The following is a 22,022-nucleotide window of genomic DNA, read 5'->3' on the forward strand; positions in this document are numbered from 1 at the left end:
AATTTATAGTTTTAAATGTTATGCAAGTGCTCTAAACACACACACACACACACACACACACACACACACACACACACACACCTTACTTAGAGAAGAGGTGGGTGGAGACTTCTGTGGAAATTTTGAAAGGAATTACTGGGTATTCTCAAGAGCTTTGAAGGTTGAAACCACTGGTTCTTTATAATGTCTACCCTTCCTCCCAAACTGAAAGCTTTCCTTTTCCTTATTAAAGGCTTGTTCTTAAATATACCACCATGATTAGTATCCTTTTTTTGCTCAAGATCAAAATGAAGGAGTTGAATAGAGAAAGGACAGAGAAATGTTCTTAAAGCAAAAGCTGGCCCTGGCTGGTGTGGCTCAGTTGGTTGGAGCACCATCCTGTGCACTGAAGGGTTGTGGGTTGTATTCCTAGTTAGGGCACATACCCAGGTTGTGGGATTAATTCCCAGTTGGGGTGTGTATGGGAGGCAACCAATCGATGTTTCTCTTTCACATCGATGTTTCCCTCTCTCCCTCTTCTTTCCTCTCTCTAAAGAAAACCCCAAACAATTAAAAAAACATATAATTATTTTAAAAAAAGAAAAAGCTGGAAGAAGAAAAAAAGAACCAGGTTAAAAGGGATACTAGACTCTCAGAAAAGTGGAGGGTGGGGAAGCAACAAAAGGATATAGGAGCAAACTGTGGGTGACAGCTGTGCACATGTGCAGTGGGGGAATAAAAAGGGGATGGCGAGATATTAGCCCAGATGGATGCTGTCTGAAAAAACTGGTGATCTATAAAGAGCCAGGGGCCGTCACATCCGAAACAACCGGATGGACGACTGAACAGGCTGCGTAGGGTGACCAGGCCGGCAGGGGGTTTAGTGAGGGATGACCAAATGACTGAACAGCAGGCTGCGTGGGACAACCAGGCTGGCAGGGAGGGCAGTGAGGGGCAACCAAACGACCGAACAGCAGGCTGCGTGGAGCAACCAGGCCAGCAGGGGGCGCAGTTGGTGGCAACGAGGCTGGCGGGGGGAGGGGGCAGTGAGGGGTGACTAGGCCAGCAGGGGGGGGCAGTTGGAGGTGACCAGGCCGGTAGGGGGGCCATGAGGGGTGACCAAGCCAGTGGGGGGGGGGGGACAGTTGAGGTGACCAGGCTGACAGGAGGGACAGTTGGGGGCAACCAGGCTGGCAGGGGGAACAGTTGGGCGTGACCAGGCTGGCAGGGGGGCCAGTGAGGGGCAACCAGGCCGGCGGGGGGGCAGTTAGGGGTGACCAGCTGCAGAGGGGGCAATTGGGGGCGACCAGACCAGCGGGGGGGGGGGGGGCAGTAAGAGGTGACCAGGCTGGCGGGGGGGGGGGAGTTAGGGGCAATCAGGTCAGCAGAGGGGGGCTGTTGGGGGTGACCAGGCCAGCAGGGGGGCCATGAGGGGCAACCAAGCCAGCAGAGAGGGGCAGTTAGGGGCGACCAGGCTGGTGGGGGGGGCAGTTGAGGGCAACCAGGTTGGCAGGGGGGGCAGTTAGGGGCGACCAGGCCAGCGGGGGGGGCAGTTAGGGGCGATCAGGTTGGCAGGCAGAGGCGGTCAGGGGTGATCAGGCTGGCAGGGGGGCCAGTTAGGGGCAATCAGGCAGGCAGGCAGATGAGCAGTTAGGAGCAGCGGTCCTGGATTGTGAGAGGGATGTCCGACTGCCAGTTTAGGATCGGACCTAAACTGGGAGTCGGATATCCCCCAAGGGGTCCCGGATTAGAGAGGGTGCAGCCTGGGCTGAGGGGACCTCCCCGCCTGCCACCGTGCACGAATTTTGTGCGCCGGGCCTCTAGTATTATTATAACTAGGGAGTTGTATACATGAAACTATACTAAGTCAAGTGTTACTAATTCTGAGAGCCCATAATATAATAGGACCATAAGAAATTTCAAGATCACCTATTTCTTCCATTGATGGAGCTTTGTTAGACCAATTATTTCAAAAAAATCTACTTATTAGGAGACTATTTCAAAACATGTGAAGATCAGCTGTTCTGATTTTTAACTAAATTTAACACCTTTTCCTTGGTTCAAATCTATTATTTCTGCTTCTCCTTTAGTGACCATAATCAATTATGTGTGAATATTCTGTTAGTTGTCTTCTTAAATATCTTATATTTTAGATGTACTTAAAATACAAATATTGACTGACCTCCATTAGATATATGCATTATGCCGATTTGGATGGGTCTGTCGGTCCATCCACACACCCTCACCTCATCCCCTTTATGAGCAGTAGTATAAACTTCCAAGTTTTATCCAGACTTGGGCAATGGCAGGTGGCCAGGAAACACAGCAAAATAACTGGTTTAAAAGTGTTGGCTACACAAACATGATTCCCCAACCAACAAAGCAAGCCTTCAGAAGAAACTGCTTAAAATGGCATTGAAAATATGGATACGCATACACAAATAAAAGTGTAGAAAGTTATACTCTAAAATGCTAACAGTGATTATTGACTGGCAGGTTTACTGGTGTGTGTTTTTTTTTCAGTCTTTATTGTTGAAAGTATTATATGTCAAAAAAAGAAAGAAAGAATTGTATGTCTCCCTTTTTCCCCCATTGACCCCCTTCTAGCCTGCCTCTGCCCCTCTGGTGATTCTTATTTCTTCTTTTTTTTCTTTTAAAATGTATTACTTTGGTGATTTAAACATATTTTAAAAGACACAAAAGAGTGAGCATATAAATAATTAGAAACAGAAGGTGGATAATTTATTAACCATAAAGTAGAATACTATGCAGCTGTCAAAACTAATGGTGTACATTGATAGATGTCCATGATAAAAAACAAAAAAACAGAAACAAAATAACAAATTGTGTAGAATGATTCTCATTTTCAAAAAATATCCCTGCATATATTTATAGATACACAGGTTTATATAAGCATGGAGAAAAATCTGGAAAGATATAAATACTTAGCAATGATTATCTTCATGGGTAAGATTAAAATGGAGAAGACTTAGTTTTCCTTTTCACTTCACATGCTTCTCGACTGCTTGAATTCAAGAGCATACATGCCTTTGTAATTAAAAATATTTAGAAAATAAAAGAAACAAAACTAAAATAAAAATAGGGAAAAAAGGTGACGTACATACTGTGTTTTCTTGGGAAACTGCGGACATGATTCCTATAGTTCCCTTTAGCTGATCACTTATATAATATATGTGCATTAGATTATATAATCTATCCACAGATCCCATATATATGTTTGTCTGCATGTGTGTATGCTGATTTGGAAACCATATCATTTTAAGCTAACTTTAATCTATTTTTATTTTAAAAACAGGGAGGTAAATAACTAAAAGTTTCTTCTCATTACTTAACTCAAGCAAGCAATTAGTCAAGTCCTAGTGAAGCCCACTGTACTTGAGGATGCTTCATCCATAGACTGGCTAGTCCATCAGTGAGCCCGATTTTGTGTGTTAATATACATGAAGTCTATTTTACCTACAGGAAAAGTGTTTGGTATTGACTGGCATAGCAAATATACCAGGAACCTGAATGACAGCAATTAACCTGAATGCTATTCATTACTACATGCCATGTAAATACAACGTCGGTTATTTAAAATCGCAAAACAGTGAAGAGAATGACATTATCTCCACATTATAGGCAGACTCAAAAAAGAGTAAGGCTTTAAAAAGGTACGAAATCCAGGCCTTTGCTCAAGCAAAAGTCTGTGAAATCTTACTTCCAGTTTCAAGCCTGGAAACCAGCCGTCTACAATTCAATTGTCTGCAAATGCATTTGGTGGCCTGAAGAAACAGCTACCCATAATGACACTTCTGCACTTGGTGGTACAAAGGAACTCTGCCTGCCAATATCACATGCTGACATATGTTTCTAATCCTTCCCAATCTTCCTTTGATCCCATATATGTCTTCCCCTTATGTCTGTCTGATCCCTTCAGGAGAGGCAAAGCAGCAATCTGCATGAATCTTCCACTGTGAGATCTCATTCACAACCCTTACGTCACCCTTCATTTTACATATTACAGATTCTCACCCTACAACAATTCCCCTAACATAATCACCCTTCTTTCACCTGCCCATCACCGAATAATAGTGGCTACAAAAAGGTAAACTAAGGCAGGTTTTCAAGACCTGTGGCAACCAGGAAAGGCCAGAAGAAGTTGGACAGGAAGGAGCAAGGAGATGGTAAACTGCTCTCTTTGCAAACCCGCTGGCTCAGCTTCAAACAGGCAATAAAATTTTACTGTTCTGAATCGGCCTTCAACATCTGATTTCCATGTTGTTTTCCTCTGCAATGACAATTAACTAACTCAAGTTAGTCCTGAGTTAAAATGACTTTGCCATGAACCACAAGGAGTGGAAATGGCGCCTCTTAGATTTGCCACTTTCCTCCATGAAATAGAAGGGGGGGAAAAGGTGAAATGAGAACAAAGATGCCACCTTACAGAATGCAACAGATAAAGGGAAACAGTCCCTTAAAATAATTCTTGAACTGTTTCTGTCAGGAACAACATGTTACATAATTTGAGTTTCATGAATCAGCAGTTTAGTCAGTAATTTACATGAATTTAAAAAGAGAGAGAGAAAACATGAGATTGGAAAAGGTAACGTGGTTTCTGAAACAAGACAGGCTTCAAAAGTATTTTATTCCACCCCCACACAGAGGAGCGAACGTTGAGAAGAACCTGACAGGCAGATGACTCAGTGTGGCTTCATTAAGGGTTTCTTACCACCTAATCCCCTTCATGGGAAAGGCCACTCCACCTCCCATTTTTCCCTTCTCAAGTTCTCCTACCAGGTAATGGCCATGTTTTCCTCTCTAATTGAAGGTTTTTCCATCTGGAAGTCACATACTTTAGAGTACAGACAGTTATGCTTCAAGGATATAAATAGTTGAGGTTTTTTTTTTTTGAAAGACAGATCTATACTAAAGTAATTGCAACATTTTGAGAAATACATTAGTAATGTCAGATACTTTGAAAAATTGCAATACCTAGCATCACTGTGTTTAAACTAGATCCTATTTCTAAGTAGCTTAACTGAGTTCACTGACATGGAAAACCTATAGTGATTGCTGTCCTTAAAAATGACCTTAGCTGAGCAGGGAAAGATAAGAAAGCTGTCAACACAAACACTAAAACCATGTGTCCAGTCTAAACTCTCCAAATCAGAGGGAAAAAGAATGTTTGAGAGAGAGAAAGGACAACCAACCTATTTGCTTTTCAAAAACCAGAGATGATATCACACCCGCTCCCCCCCCCAAAAAAAAACCCACAAAAACACAACAACAACAAAACAAAAAACCAGAGATGATAAATCCTAAGAAATGAGTCCAAAGAGCATTCTCATCCCTTTTGGAAAAAACATGTGTATCAGACAGATACTGTTTGAAATAAGAGAGATACATGGGATTAGGCCTGGAAATCTTTTAGGCACAAATTTATTATGGTATTTGAGAGGCATGTGTTTTGAAAGAGCAATAAGTATGAAGTCACTTGGAGTCATCCATTCTGCAAATGTTTATGACAGGTTGGCATGTGCCAGGCACTGTGCACATATCTGCTCTCTATTCAAGCTCTGCCTCTTACCAGCTGTGCAATCCAGGCTAAAGCTTGTCAACATTTCCATGCCTCAGTTTCTGGAATAAAAATGGCTACCAACCTCACAAGGTCTCTCTGAAGAGCAAGTAAGTAGGTCTGGAAGCACCTTGTAACTCATGAAAGTGTCAGTTGCCATTTGGGTGAAGTGCATTCTTGAAATCCACCAATGTCTGTTGCGCCATAAATTTTATCAAAGGAAAGTGAACCTTCCTGCTTCCAGGACACGTCATAATCCTATTAAATAAGGCTCAGCGTCTCATTTAATCATCACCCTGGACATTTAAATATATGAAAGAGAGAGATATAGAACGATACTATGACGTACAGATCTTAACATAAGACTCATAATCACCATAATGACAAGAACCATGTCTATTTTATTCATTAATCTGACCATCCGGCCAAGGCATGTCTTTAAAGAGGGCACTTTATTCCGGAAAAATATTTTCTCTATATGTCTGCAAACCACAAAATGGACATCTCTAAAGGTTTTATTTTATACTGCATTTCACTTTCAATCTTAAATGTAAGCTAGAGTCACATCAATTCTCAAACAGATTGGGAGCAAAACTCCTTTGATAAACAAAATCAGGCTCCAAGTAGTGGCAGTTGAAGAAAGGGGGAAGTTCTGGACTCTCCGGAGTTAGCTAACATGGGCACGATGGCTACTAAGAAAGGCCATCTTGGAGCCGATCCTAAGGATCTGGGTGGCTGAGATCTGCAGGGAAGAGGTCCAGAAGAGGGGTAGTTCCAGACTCCCTTCCCCTGAAGTGGAGGCGTGGTGGCTTGTCTTACAGGAATGGTAACCAAGGGGTCCAGAAGGTACACACAGTCCAAAAAAAAAAAAAGCCTGAAACTTTCCTTTCCAGCTCTTGCAGTGACATTGGGGAACTGAAGTATGAACAACCTCTTCACTGCTAGAACCACTATAATTGGATATTTTGAGTTAACAATTTGGGTTAATATTTATAAAACACTTAGAAAGAGCCCAACACATAGTAAGAGCTATCCAAGTGTTTGCTAAATAAGAAAGGCACTTTTCGGATTGGCTGGGTGACTCCTCAACCTAATACAAAGCACAGCAGTCTCATACTTTTTACCCTGAGAAAGATTTAGAAACTGTAGTTCTCTCTGTTTTTACCTGCATCTCAAGTGTACCCTATACCGTCAATTATGCAAGTTCTCCTCCTGGTCCCGAAATCACTGTGCAAAAGTCAATGATGAGAGTTTAAGTCTCCAGAGACAAATTGTTTCTCTTTCCAACTAACCACCACGAAACATAACCAAATCTAAACACCTCAAAGCACTTCTGGATGGTACAGATCGATGTGCAAACTGTGGGCATCTATAGTCAAATTCACTTGAAAAGAGAGGGAAAGGGTTCAAGTCACAGAAAACATACAGGGTAACAACGCGCCGAAGTGTCAGACCGAGCACAGGTCCACTGACCACAGGGGAGGGATTCCCGTGCCCTCACCCCCGAGGTCCCCGCCATCCCATCCTCGCAGGTGACCCGCATCCAGTTCCCGCCTCGGTGGGGTCCCCCAGCCTGCGGGCCCGCCCCTCCGCGCTCCGAGCAGCGCACGGGTTAACGCACCCTGTCCGACCCCCGACCCCACCGGGAGGGCAGGAATCAGCAGCACAGCCTGCATTCACCCCGCGGGGACGAAGCGCACCACCTCTCCGAGTCGGGGCTGGGCGGGAGGACTTTTCCCTCCCGACCAACTCGGGGGATGGCGGGCGAGGGCGGGGGGAACTGCCCGGGGACCCGGGAAAGGCGCGTTGGCTCCGAGGCCCGGGCACCCCCCGCCCCGCCCCGCCCCGCCTCTCCCGCCCGGGGGCCTGCGGCTGCGCCGGACGCGCGCGGGTCCCGCCGACCCCGCACTTACCCGGCCCCGCGGTGCTGCCTCGCGGCGCGGCGGGCGCGGAGCCGTGCGCACTCGCGCTTCCTCCTTCCCCGCTGGGCCGCCGGGCGCCGCGTTTCCTCCCTGACGCGTCACGGCGGCCGGCGGCTCCTCCCGCGGAGCGCGCGGGGCGGCCGGGGAGCGCCGAGTGGGCGGCCGGCCGCGCGCCGGGAAGGCGCCCGCTCCGCGCGCAGGGCGCCGGGCCGAGCCGCAGGGTGGGTGGCCCCCGCTCAGGCCGCCGCGCCCCCTCCGCGGAGCCCGGCTGCTCCTCTTCCCCCGGGACCTCCGCGTGCGCCAAGTTCAGGGGACGCCGGTGGGTCCCGTCTAGAGGCTCGAACTCTAAGGGGTTTCCCGCTGCTCAGCTAACCGTGACCCTGGGGCTCGGGGACCGCAGGGGCCACGGGGCCGGGGCCGGGGCCGGGCCGGTGAGGATGACCCCGGTGTGTGCCGGGAGCAGGACCGCCGGACCCCCAGGAATGGCCTGGGGTGGGCCTGTGGCTTGGTGCACGCTGGGAGCTCCGAGAAGTCACATAAGTATCCAAATAATGTAGCAACGACTATGCTTCATTTAGCATTATTTGAAGTTTTCTACTTTATCATCAACAAAGTTTTGGCCACAGAGACCTGTCTTTTCAACATGTCCTTTTTATCTACTACTTTTTTTTTTCATTCCCATTCATCTCCAAGTCAGGTGAGGGCACACATTACACCTCCTTATTCAAGTTTAGACCCACTTATTTATCTCCTCTTTTTTCTTTTTTCCAGGTCCCATAAAGAGGTGAATGGAGAACTAAGAATTACATGACTCGATGGATGTGGAGTAAAGTGGTTCGGATTTTGAAGTAGAGGGGGTTTTTGCCTCACAATACTAATGCAATTCAAGTTTTATTGGATGTCACTCGAAGATAGACAACTATTTAAAGATTCTTATGTGCATATCATGCTTCAGATTTTGAGGCCATGATCTATACTTCAGATTATATGGCTCTAGAGCAGTGCTTCTCAACCTTCTGGCCCTTTAAATACAGTTCCTCATGTTGTGACCCAACCATAAAATTATTTTTGTTGCTACTTCATAACTGTAATGTTGTTACTGTTAGGGATCGTAATGTAAATATCTGATATGCAGGATGGTCTTAGGCGACCCCTGTGAAAGGGTCGTTCGACCGCCAAGGGATCGCAACCCACAGGTTGAGAGCCGCTGCTCTAGAGGATTTGCCACAAATCTGTGAATAAGCGAACTTCCAAAGGTAATTAGAGGAACTGTGATTTATTGTGGCTTTCCTAAATTCAGGGGACACTTTCTTATATTTTAAAATGATATTTAAATATTTTGCATGACAGCCCTGGTCGAGGTGGCTCAGTTGGAGCGTTGTCCCTGCACCAAAAGGCTGTGGGGAGTAGGTTTCCTGGGTTTAGTCCCTGGTGAGGGGCCTGTAAGGGAGGCAACCGAAGGATGTTTCTCTGCCCCCAGCTCCACCCCTTTCTCTTCCTCTCTCAAATCAATAAACATATCCCTGGGTGAGGATTTAAAAATAAATAGAATTTTGGCCTCAGAGGTAAAATTAGAATATTCATTTTTTAAAATATATTTTATTGATTTTTTTTTTTTTTTTTTTTACAGAGAGGAAGGGAGAATTAGAAACATCAATGAGAGAGAAACATCCATCAGCTGCCTCCTGCACACTCCCCACTGGGGATGTGCCCGCAACCAAGGTACATGCCCTTGACCGGAATTGAACCTGGGACCCTTGAGTCCGCAGGCCGACGCTCTATCCTCTGAGCCAAATCAGTTAGGGCTAGAATATTCATTTTTAATGTCAATTACCACTGCATGGCCTTCTTAAAAAAAAAAAGTGAATCCAATACTTTTATATTTCAAAGCCTAAAGAACTTTCTAAACAATGATGTTCAGTGGCATCCAGAAATGGATATAAAGTACAGTAGATACAAATCTACACATTGCCAGTAGTCCTTTCTACATTTTCATTGTGATCATGCACAAAACAATCCACACAATGCACAAAGACGTTCCTCTCTTGTAACAAAATCAACAGTGATCGGTCTATCTCTTAATTAAAGCCATACTCACAGTGCTGAAAATTTTCTCAGCCAAAAGGAAGTTTTGTGTCAATAAACTCCAAGTGAAATGACATCATTCTTGTTTTAGAGACCAATAAATACCTGGCTATCACCACATTTGAAACTTTTTTTTCTTTATTTATTTTTGAAAAATAAACATCTGGAAACCATTACAATTCTAAGATAAATTTGTCCTCCTGCTGTGACACACACACACACACACACACACACACACACACACACACTCACACCACCTCCCACAAATATTTTAAGACAAGAAGGTGGATAAACCACATTCAACTGATACGAGGTTGTGTATTTTGCCTTTATAACCTGAGAGCTGCAATTTAATAGCTTGATTTCTCAGAATACTAGAGGATGTAAACCTATTTACAAATTATTAAAGGTTGTTTTTTTTCACTTAAATTCATTTTACGGGTACAGTTTAAGGCTGATCACTTTACTTAATCATACCTATAGATATAGATCTATTCTCCATTATGCTTCCAATTTCAAATTTACACTGTAAAAGTTGTTTAATGTTCAGCTAAATGTCTAGTTGATGTTTATGGCTTCATAAGATTTTGTGTAAATAAAATTTTAAAATAAAGTTTTTTTTGCTAGACTGTGGGATCCAATATTTTTGGAAATGTGATTCTGTTCATACATTTAGGGCAGACATTTTATTCTTCTGTTTTATTATAACGTAAAGATTATGAGCACAAATTTTGGAATTGGGCAGACTTGGGTTTAAGTTCTGGCTCTACCACTTTCTCTTTTGGGTAAGTTACTTAACTTCTCTGAGCATTAATTTTATCGATAATATGAGGATAATAATAGTACTTTTATTTCCTCAGTAAAACAGAGGTAATAATACTACTCATCTCATGAAATTGCTATGAAGCTCAAATAAACTTAGTAGAATACATGGAACATAACATCAACCGACTGCTATTGTCATCATCATTATTATCTCTAGCACAGATATACAAATGCCAATTATTTATATTTCATTTGTCCTATTATAAAGAATGGCCATCTTTTAGAGTTTTGTGTTTTTGTAAAAGTCCTAAAAGTAACAGGAAAAAAATCATAAAATAAATATAGTTATATTCACAATTTTAGAAAACTTGACTTGCCAATACTATAAACTGTTGACCCAAACATTAAAAAAACAATAACAACAAAAACTACCTAACCAGGTAATACAGTATTTTTTCTAAAGGCATTATATTACAATGAAATGAGTGCTTGGTATTTTTCATCCTCTTTTAAAATGGAAAATCCTTTTTTTTATAATTTCAATTCTTTGTTGTTTAAAGTATTACATAAGTCTCCCTTTTCCCCCATTGACCTCTCCCTGGCCACACCCACCCCCCAGCACATGCCCTCACCCCACTACTGTCTGTGTCCATTGGTTATACTTATATGCATGCATACAAGTCCTTTGGTTGATCTCTTACATACCCCCCCCCCCCCCCCCTCGCCACACACACCTCCCCGCCTTCCCTCTTAGGTTGGATGGTCTGTTCGATGCTTCTATGTCTCTGGCTCTATTTTTGTTCATCAGTTTATGTTGCTCATTATATTCAAATTGGAAAATCTTTTCTCTAAATTGGTGCCCAATATGGAATCATCAAGACTTTTTATATCAGAATAAAGTCCTGTGTTTTTGCAGTTCCTTTATTAAACCTTTGGAAGAGTTGAAGGGCATTACAATACAAGAAAATATCACTTCCTTAAGGGAGAAGATTTGATAAAATGGCAATCACAGGACCTGAATGATCTAATCATAAGTCAGCTGGTAGTGGAAGTGAGGGCTGGTATTCATTAGAATATTTATTTGATAGCAGATAAATCGCCAAGACCAGAGAGGTAAGAGTAATAGTACCAACTACAGATTACAAAAGTAAAGATGTTTTTGATTCATATTATTTACACTGTTTTTACAGCACCTTTTGCTTTATTCTACTGCTGACTCATCTACTTAAGTGGGTCAGGCATGAAGAGTTGTTGCTATAGTTTCTAGCTATGTTTATCTGTTGATATTGCAATCGCAGCATCTCACAACTTCAAAAATAAGAAAACCACTTTTGGGCATCGTCCAGTGCACCTAAAGGTCATGGGTTCAATTCTGGTCAGGCACATGCCCGGGTTGTGGGTTCAATCCCCCGTGGGGGCTGGTGTAAGAGGCAGCCAATCGAGATTTTGCTCTCATCTCTCTCTTTCTCTCTCTCTCTCTCTCTCTCTCTCTCTCTCTCTCTCATCTATCTCTCTCCCCCTCTCCTCTAAAAATAAATAAAATAGAAACCTCTTAAAAAAGAACTCTTCAAAAATAAAAAAACACATTTTTATTGGGAAGGTACTTTAAAGCACAGTCCTAGCCATGAATTGACTCAGAAAATAATTAACAAGAAAAAGTTGCTGTACGAATAGAAGAATTACAGTGACCAATTTATTGAATTTTCTAAACAAACAAACAAAAAGTAATAAAACACAAAGCAACCCAAGCTATAGTTAGAAAAACTCAGATATTCACAGGAACTGAAATTGAGACCAGTTTATTCCGCCTTAGCACCGAGCAGAAATAACTTGTTTCCTTGATCTAGAAAATGGTTCAGAGTGCTCATTTTATGTATTTGATGTGGGAGTGGCCCAAATTTGAACGTCTTTCTTGGGCCAAATTAGCCATGTTCAAACTCAAAACTGAAATGTCTGAAGTTCAAGTGTGTTTTGTAATAAAGGGAAACTCGATTTTAAAGCAAGACTACTCTAAGGTCAAATATAAGGCTTTTCGTATCACAGGCCTTTCTCACTTTCTGTATTAGACTCATGAGAAAAACCAAGGGGAAGTGTTAGGAGATCTGAAATCTCAAACTGCTAGCATCAACTTTTCGATATTAAAAAATTGCTAGAAATTACTTTAAGTTTTGCTAAGACCATTAATTATCTGGAGTAAAACTATTATTCCTCCCTATTAAGGAAACCCAATCTAGTTATTATGAGTATTAAGAATGAAATAAAAATCTCCCCCTTTTTTTCTGCCTCTTGTTTGGATAGTCTATTACGTACATAATAAACTCTGTGTGTTAATAGGTGACAATAACTTATTTACATAAGTCATGTCAGCAGTTACTATGTTCCTCAGAGAATCAGACTAGGCCTCTGAACTCAAACCTACAAGGTGAACTTTGAAGATAATAATTATTTTTGTTGCTTATCAGTAGGAAATAATAGCTTTTCTTAAACACTAGTCATTTGATGACTCAGTTATTTACTGTCAATTATGTGCAATTAATGATTAAGCCCATTTCAAATGCACATGCTCTGGCTTAAAGAAGTTTGTTGTTATTATTTCTTAACTAAATCTCTAAAGAATCTGTGTTTGGCTCAACCAGTTGTGTTAAAAACTTAAATAGACTTTAAGGGATTATAACTCTTTACATACCAGAAGACCCTTACATTACCTAGGTTTTCTAGAATAAACAACTTCAGTTCTTTAAATTTTTCTCACACCTTTTTTTTAGTGTTTTATGACTTTCATACAATTCTTTTCTAATTCTTCACATTTTTATTTAGATGAGATGTCCAGTGAAACATGGAACTCTATAAAGGATCAGATAAATCTTCGAGAGCATTCTCTCGAAGCTGTGGTATTCGAACTCCTATAGTGCAACTTAGAATTAATCTTACATTTAAAATTGCATTTCATCATTACTTGATTTTAAAATGTAAACTCTAAATGCTGGTTTAGCTTACTTATGTTTCTCGAATTATATTTAAGAGGTTGCTTCGATTATCCTATTGCTTCTGTACCTATTTTATAGAAACTGTATTTTTCCTGGGTGACTTTGAAGTTCATCATATTTAAGACAAACAACATCCAAAGTGGAGGTGTGCACATACAAGTGGTGCTCAAGAGAATCTACTACAGTCCAGAAAGGAAAGATCCCAATGTCTATTTGTCTTATCTAGAAAGAAAGAAATTAAACTCTATTATTTAGCATACATATTGACCCTGGCGTGCTCCTACAGTCCATTGTCACCTTATAGTCAGTCATCCGCATGCTGTGTGAGTTATCCTGAGAAGGTAGGGCTTTCCACTCGCTCTCCTTCATCCAACACTGGTGTTTGGCAGTTTAATGCAGTATAGGGGGTCATTGATGTGGTTAATTTTGTAAAAACTTTCAATAGACTCTATATACTACTTTGTACTGAGGCGAGGAGTAAATCATGGAAACTCTACCTTCTACCAAAGTATTCAAGATACTTAGGATTAAAAGCATTGCTCCTGGGTACACACTGCCTGGTTCTGCCATCACCAGCCATGTAACTCTGGGCAAGTTATTTATAGTTATTTAACATCTCTGTATTCAGGCTCTTCATCTGTAAAATTGAAACATCATTGTATCTACTGTTCTGAAGATGAAGTAAGTAATATATATATAAAATTACCACCACACCCAACTGGCATGGCTCATTGGTTGAGGGTCGACCTACGTGAACCAGGAGGTTATGGTTTCAATTCCCGGTCAGGGCACTTGGCCGGGTTGCCGGCTTGATCCTCAGTGTGGAGCGTGCAGGAGGTAGTCAATCAATGATCCTCTCTCATCATTGATGTTTCTCTCTCTCTCTCTCCCTCTCCCTTCCTCTCTGAAATCAATAAATATTTCTTAAAAAAATAAATTATCACCAAAATAAGCACTTTATAAGCACCAGTTGTTATTACTTAAAAGAATACTTAAATATCAAGAGAAATGATGCAGACCTAGCCACTTTGGCTCAATGGATGGAGCGTTGACCTGGGGATTTAAGGGTCCTGGGTTCGATTCCCATCAAGGGCACATGCCTAGGTTGCAGGCTCGATCCCCAGAAGGGGGCTTCAGGAGGCAGCCAATCAATGAGGCTCTCTCATCATTGGTGTTTCTATCTCTCCCTCTCCCTTCCTCTCCGAAATCATATATATATATATAAGAAATGATGCATTTTCCTCTGGCAAAAATACAAGGGATTCAAATTTCCCTACCTGCTCTGTGAGTAGCAGTTTCCTTTAAGCTTTAGGAATGAGTGAGAGAGTAACTCCATTCATCCTCCCCTTTAAGTGCACATGTGTTTTGGAAAATATGCTTTCAAAGAGAATGTTTTGAGAAGGATGTTTGGAATTATTTCCATTAGTATGTAATTTTGTTGGAAAAAACTGTGTGTGTGTGTGTGTGCGCGCTATTAAAACTGTAATGCATACACACTTAAAAATTTTGGAAACACAATTTTCTATTTATTTAAATATTCTCCAAATAATGAATTTCAGTGTGTCTTAAACTAATCTGTTGAAATGTAATGCCTTTAAATTGGTTTGCAAGAATTTTTGATAGCATAGCATAGAAAATAGAAACTTACTAGTTAAATCTCAACAAAAACCTTTGCAGAACTGGTTGATGAGATTGAAAAAGAAAATGGGAATCTTTTTTTAAAATATATTTTTATTCATTTAAGAGAGGAAGGGAGAGGGAGAGAGAGATAGAAACATCAATGATGAGAGAGAATCATTGATCGGCTGCCTCCCGCATGCTGCCTATTGGGGATAGAGCCCACAACCCGGGCGTGTGCCCTTGACCGGGAATCAAACCTCGACCTTCTGGTTCATAGGTCAATGCTCAACCACTGAGCCACGCCGGCTGGGCAAAAATGGGAATCTTAGTAGCTATAGCCAATAATGCATTTCTTCAATTTAAATCTAAATATCTTTTTGAAATATTTTTTCCAGCTATGACAGCTATTAAAAATATACTAAACTTAGAATGATTTCTTTGAATCACTATGTTAAACCAAGATTTTTAAAAAGTAATAAAGTACCAGATAATAAAGCATCAAGTGAAAGCAAAAAAGGCTTTTTTTTTTAGAAGAAATTTTATTATTTTTTGTTGTTAATCCTCACCCAAGGATATTTTTCCATTGATTTTTAGAGATAATGGAAGGAAGGGGCAGAGACAGAGAAGAAACATCAATGTGAAAGAAACACATCAATCGGCTGCCTCCCGCATGCTCTCTGACCAGGGCCAGGGACTGAGCCTGCAGCCAAGGTACATGCCCTTGACTGGAATCAAACCCAGGACCCTTCAGTCCGCAGGCCAGTGCTCTATCCACTGAGCCAAACCGGCTAGGGCAAAGAGGCTTTTATACTATGAATAAAATACCATTAAATTATTTTAAATGTATTGGTTATTTTTTTTAAAATATATTTTATTGGTTTTTTACCGAGAGGAAGGGAGAGGGATAGAGAGTTAGAAACATCAATGAGAGAGAAAGATCCATCAGCAGCCTCCTGCACGCCCCCCACTGGGGATGCGCCTGCAACCAAGGTACATGCCCTTGACCGGAATCGAACCTGGGACCCTTCAGTCCGCAGGCCGACATCCACTGAGCCAAATCGGTTCGGCTGTATTGGTTATTTTTAATGTGAAATTTCTATTTTACAATGCATACATATATTAGTATCAGCTGTCACAAATATGTATTTATCTGTGGGTGTGCATGCTGAACATTTTTAAAGGATGGGGTGCATATTCAAAAAGCAAGATATCAGTAAACTTCTACCATCTCTGTACCTTGGTTTGGTGTCATCTAAGAATTAAATGCCTTTTGTTCTCTTCCCCCTTATTCATTAACTATTGGTTGAGTACCTAGTGTGCCCCAGGTATTGGGCTAGGCTCAAAGAGATAGAAATTAAAAATATACTCCCCACCCACAAACAGTAGTTTACATAATTTATGAAACATATAATAAGGAACTATTCCCACAACTAAAATCCACAGAATTATCTGCTTCTCAGCTCCTTCCCCTTGCCACCAGTCCCAGGCCTTGACACAGATAATGATCTGCTGTGGATTGGGATTGGAATTTGAAACTGGTCATTTGAACACCCACTTAATTTTCATGTAGTTTAAATAACCATTTAGTTCTTATTTTCTCCTCTAGATTTCTGCAAAGTGCTTTTAAGGTAATTATGTGGACATAAACATTTCTAATTCAACAGACATTTCCTCTACAGAGCACTGGGTTAAGACAGAGGGAAGGTTCGAGGTACAAAGATGTACTGTGCTTTCAAGGAGATTTTATAGCCATACTGGAACATGAGAAAATGAGAAAAACACCTTAATTTTGTCCTTATGCTATGTGGATTGCTTTCACTATTGAATGGTCTCCTCAGTACATGTCCTTTTTAACTATCATCCTTTTGTTTTGTACTGTATTTCTTCATACTTAGTACCATATTAGTTGAAAGTTTTACAGGCATTTTATTTAGCTTCAACCACCTCTTTCAAATTTCATCTCATTACATGTAATTTCAACCCATGACTGTGATAAATTATTTTTTTTTTGGATAAATTATTTTTAATTGCTACTTATTTTCATAGGAGAACAATCACATGAAGAACAGGTAGAGGAAAGTACTGCTGGAAACTAAGCTCATAGAAATTAAAATTCCTTGCATGCCTAAAATAGAATCCTATACCATTTCCCTAAATAGCAAGAAAACATGGTGATTTGAGGTATTCAAAGCAAAAAACACAACCACATGACTTCCTGGGGTCTCGTTTACTTTTAAACTCAGCAAATAAGCAAAGTTAAAGCTCACAGTCTTTGGAGGAACCTACATCTGTTTGACTTTTAAAAGAGGTACTAACAGTTCAGAAATTTAGAGCATGATAGGAAAAGTCAAAATTAGTTACAAAAATCTGTGATATTATAAAATTAAATTTAGAAAAACATAAGCAGCACATTCAGACAATTAAAAAACCAGTATCTTCATTTGAATTTTAACTGATACATACTTCCTGGACTACCCCTCCCAAAGAAAAATCAAATTTTACTATGATAATCATTTCCTTAGAAAATCAAAAGAAAAAAATACAATTTGAACAGATTTTAATACAGTGTAGTGATTACGAGCATGGCTCCAGAGGAAAACAGGCCTGGGTTTGAATCTTACTCTGCTGCTGACCAGCTCTGGACCCAGGTATATTTCCTACCTCCCGGTTTTCTCATTCGTAAAAGTAGTTCCTATTTCATAGGGCTATTGTGAGTATTAGGGGAAATAATTATATGGTAAGAACACAATAGATGATAAAAATTTAAGTTGTATATATATAATTTATAATATCTATAAAGCACATATAAAAGTACATACTCATTATGATAGGCACAATGATGGTCCCCCAAAGAAGTCACATCCTAGTCCTCGGGACCTGTGACTATGTTACATTGCACGGCAAAGAATTAGGGTTGCATGGACAACATGGGTGAACCTTGAAGGCCTTATGCTAAGTCAAATGTAAGACAGAGAAAGACAAATACCATATGTGGAATCTAAGAAAAAAAATAAAAACAAGAAAGATCTCATAGATAGAGAACAGATTAGTGATTGCCATAGAAGTAAGGAGAATGAAATGGGTGAAAAGGATCAAAAGGAACTAACTTCCAGTTACAAAATAAGTAAGTCATGGGATGTAATTTCAGCATGGTGACTGTAGTCAATAATACTGTATTGTGTATTTTAAGTTTACTAAGTGAGTAGATCTTAACATTTCTCGTCACAAGAAAAAAAAGTTCTACTTATGCATGGTGACGGATGTTAACTAGATTTATTGTGGTGACCATGTCACAATACGTACACATATGGAATAATTTTGTTGCACACCTGAAACTCATAATATTATATGTCAACGATACCTCAATGTAAAAAATAAATTATCTTTTTAAAGAATTAATGAGCCCTGACTGGTTTGGCTCAGTGGATAGAGCGTCGGCCTGCGGACTGAAGGGTCCCAGGTTCGATTCCGGTCCAGGGCATGTACCTTGGTTGCAGGCACATCCCCAGTGGGGAACGTGCAGGAGGCAGCTGATCGATGTTTCTCTCTCATCGATGTTTCTAACTCTCTATCCCTCTCCCTTCCTTTCTGTAAAAAAATCAATAAAATATATTTTTTAAAAAAGAATTAATGATGCAGATGGAATTAAGACTTCTTTCTAATCAGCTGACTTCAAGATAGGAAGAATATCCTGGATTTTCTGGGTGGGCCCAAGGTAATCACAAGAGTCCTTAAAAGTGAAAGAGGGAGGCAATAGAACAAAGTCAGAGAAAGATGTGACTGTGGAAAAATGATCACAGAGATGCAACATGGCTGGCCCTGAAGGTGAAGAGAGAAACCATGAGCCAAGGAATGTGGGCAGCCTCTGGAAGGTGGAGAAGGCAAGAGAATGAACTCACTTTAGAGCCTCCAAAAAAGAGTGCAGCCCTGCTGACACACTGATTTTAGCTCGAGGACAGAGCTATAAGATAATTTACAGAGCTTTAAGATAATCCATGTGTGTTGTGTTATGTCTCTAAGTTTGTGGTAATAGTTATAGTAGCAGACAGAAAACAATCTACACTAATAAAAGAGAAACATGCAAACTGGTGTCATTCTGCTATGCCCACCAGCCAATCGGATGGGTATGCAAATTAACCCAACAAAGATGGCGGTTAATTTGCATATGCAGGCGTGGAGCAAAGACAGAAGGCTGAAGAAGCTTGGCTTCTCCGCTGTGGCCAGAGTGAAGGCCTGGGTCCTGGGTGCCGGAGGAAAACCGGTGCCGGCAGCCAGGGGAAGGAAGGCCTATTGCACGAATCTCTTTGTGCAACAGGCCTCTAGTTAGATATATAGCTATATCAGGAGCCCTACAAAGGTTGCAGTGTGTGAGCAAATGTGGGCATGTGGAGAATTGTCTCCCCCCCGACCCCCCATTTTGGAAACCATTCTAACTCACAAACTTTTTAATTTTTGTTTTCTTTTTTAAAAAATATACATTTCTATTTATTTACTTACTTGCTTACTTTCTTATTTATTTAGCAAACGTGGAAATTTATTGAAGAACAAGTACAGACTCCGATGTGGGGAGGGGGAAAGAGTCCCTACTTTTCTTTTTTTAAATATATTTTTATTGATTTCAGAGAGGAAGGGAGAGGGAGAGATAGAAACATCAACGATGAGAGAGAATCATTGATCGGCTGCCTCCTGCACACTCCCCACTGGGGATTGAGCTTGTAACCCGGGCATGTGCCCTTGAACAGAATTGAACCTGGGACCCTTCAATCCACAGGCCAAAGCACTATCCACTTAGCCAAACCGGCTAGGGCCCTACTTTTCTTTTTTAAAAAAAATATGTTTTTATGGATTTCAGAGAGGGGGAGAGATAGAAACATCAATGATGAGAGAGAATCATTGATTGGCTGCCTCCTGCACAACCCCCACTGGGGATGGAGCCCATAACCTGGGCATGTGCCCTGATGGGAATGGAACAGTGACATTCAACCACTGAGCCATGCTGACTGGGAAATTTATGTTTCTTTACATAACTAATTGCAAGAACTGACTTATCGCACCATAAGATTATCCTCCAAGCAATAGGATTGCTACTGGCTAACAGCTTACCCATTATCGTTCCTTGATGATGGCAGCTGACAATTATAGGAAATACATTTTATTTAAGTACTATTTAGTTTCTTATGACTTTCTTATTTGTGTCTAGACATCTGAGAGTATCATACAAAGTTATGAGTTGACAATGCCTTAACAGGAGTGGTCTTGTCATCTCCTTGAGTGGTGTGGACAGAGGTCGTTGGTGGAGGCAGGTCACACTCATCCAGTGCTTCCTGCCTCCTCTCAGCTCCATCAGAAGCATTTTATATTATTGTCTTTAATTTTCTCTCTCTATCTCTTTCTCTCTGTCTCTCTCCCCCTCTGTCTCTCTAAAAAACAAACAAATAAACAAACACCCCATGCCATCATTATTCCCATTTCACAGATAAAGAAACGGAAGTTCAAAGAGATAAATAACCCTACCCAGGCCACACAGCAGGAAGTGGCAGAGCTGAGTCCATTTGATTTGAAGCCTATGATCTTTCTAGAGCCCCACAGAGCACCCAGGGTCAATGGGTGGTGCTGGTGAAAGGCATCAAAGACCAGGTGTAGAGAGTTTATAAACTCAAATGCCCAAAGTACCTGGGAGGCACCACAGATGCCAAGTGTCAGAAGAGGTGAAAGCAGGGGTTCTCAACCTGTGGGTCGCGACCCCTTTGGTGGTCGAACAACCCTTTCACAGGGGTTGCCTAAGACCATCCTGCATATCAGATATTTACATTATGATTCATAACAGTAGCAACATTACAGTTATGAAGTAGCAACGAAAATAATTTTATGGTTGGGTCACAGCATTAGGAACTGTATTTAAAGGGCCAGAAGGTTGAGAACCACTGGGTGAAAGCAAGATGATAAATGGCAACTGACAATCAGTCTTCGTGAGTGGCAGGAGCCGCCTGCCCTCTCTAAAGGGAACGGCTGACAGCAGCTACCAGCTGACTGTTGCTATGTAAGATCATGGGCCCGATGTGGCCAGGTATATTGATTTTTCAATACACGCTAACAATATACATCTTCATGTGAAATGGCATAATTTCAAAATGCTAGGAACAAATTCAAATTTTCTTAAAATGCTGTACATAAAGAAGCCACATCTATCAAGTAAGTCTGCCACAGGGGCCGCCAGTTTGAGGCCCTAGGGATCAATACTGACCCAGAGAGCAGTCCACAGCCGTGCAAAGAGAGAAGCCTGGTGGATGGACTGGATTTTGATTGAGCTCCTTGAGTGAAGAGGTGCCCTAATTTTGAACAAGGGAGGCTTATTCTAGGGCACTGAAGCACATCAGAGAAGGGAATATGACTCAACTTTTTCACAGAATCTTCTTAAAGAGACCTGTCTAACCAATAACTAAAGCAACTCTAAATATATTAAACCACGTTATTTTCCCCTTCCCTCTTTGCTAGTGCATAAGCACTTCCTTGATAGATATGCTTATCTGCCATAGTTCTACATGATAATTAGTAGTCAGATTTTGTTAGTTATTTTAATCATAAACAGCTTAATTAATAATGTGAACCCAATTTTTTATATATACAGTAAGTTAACTACAGTCATGTGCCAAATGACTACATTTTAGTCAACAATGGACCACATATACCATGGAGCTCCCATAAGATCATAATGGAGTTGGTGCCCATAATTATCACCTAGTGATACAAGAGCCGTTGTGACATTACTCACAGGTTTGTGGTGATGCTCATGTAAACAAACCTACTGCACTGCCAGTCGTATAAAAGCATAGCACATACAATCATAATAGTGGACCATACCATCTAGGCTGTGTGAGTGCGCTCTGCGAGACTCACACAACGAGGTGACCTAACAACACACTTCTCAGAATGTGTTATTAAGCAGCACATGTGTTAAGCAGCACATGACTGCATCTGTAGAATAAGAAGAAATGGCACTAAAGTCATGTGATTTAAAATAAATATCACAAGTTACAAAAAAAGAAGAAGAAATGGCACAAAACTTTGAACATATTTATTCAAAAC

The 22,022-nt window shown here is 41.0% G+C and overlaps 1 protein-coding gene across 2 annotated transcripts in view; it reads right to left on the minus strand.

Moving 5' to 3' along the window:
- SGK3 (serum/glucocorticoid regulated kinase family member 3) overlaps nucleotides 1-7,573 on the minus strand; it is a 105,349-nt gene extending 97,776 nt beyond the window's left edge. For both annotated transcript variants that reach the window (XM_070391903.1, XM_070391901.1), the window contains exon 1: nucleotides 7,471-7,573. The gene's annotated coding sequence lies outside the window, so the exon portion shown is untranslated. The remainder of the gene's footprint in view (nucleotides 1-7,470) is intronic.
- Nucleotides 7,574-22,022: the final 14,449 nt, after the last annotated feature.

This window comes from Myotis yumanensis, unplaced genomic scaffold, assembly GCF_028538775.1.
Source record: "Myotis yumanensis isolate MYYU_CA2020_CCGP unplaced genomic scaffold, mMyoYum1.0.hap1 SCAF_15, whole genome shotgun sequence".
In the NCBI taxonomy this organism is placed as follows: Eukaryota; Metazoa; Chordata; class Mammalia; order Chiroptera; family Vespertilionidae; genus Myotis; species Myotis yumanensis.